Raw genomic sequence first — 271 nt, forward strand, 5'->3', positions numbered from 1 at the left:
CCCCACACCCCTCCTCCTCCTCCTCCTCTTTATCCAAATGGAGAGAGTCCTTTTTTTCTTCTTCATCTCATCTCTGGAGCCGAGGGGCTGCAGCTCGGTGCTGCCGCGCACACACCGGGGGAGAGCGCCAGGCAGCCGCCCGCACGCCGCCGCGGCGGGGTCAACCGCGGAACTCCGGCGGCCCCGCGGCCCGCGGGAAGCACCCCGGCCCTGAAGCAGGATGGTGCAGCGCGGCGAGGCAGCCCAGCAGCAGCAGGAGCAGCCGCAGCCC

This window comes from Pyrgilauda ruficollis, unplaced genomic scaffold, assembly GCF_017590135.1.
Source record: "Pyrgilauda ruficollis isolate IOZ18807 unplaced genomic scaffold, ASM1759013v1 scaffold53, whole genome shotgun sequence".
Lineage (NCBI taxonomy): Eukaryota > Metazoa > Chordata > Aves > Passeriformes > Passeridae > Pyrgilauda > Pyrgilauda ruficollis.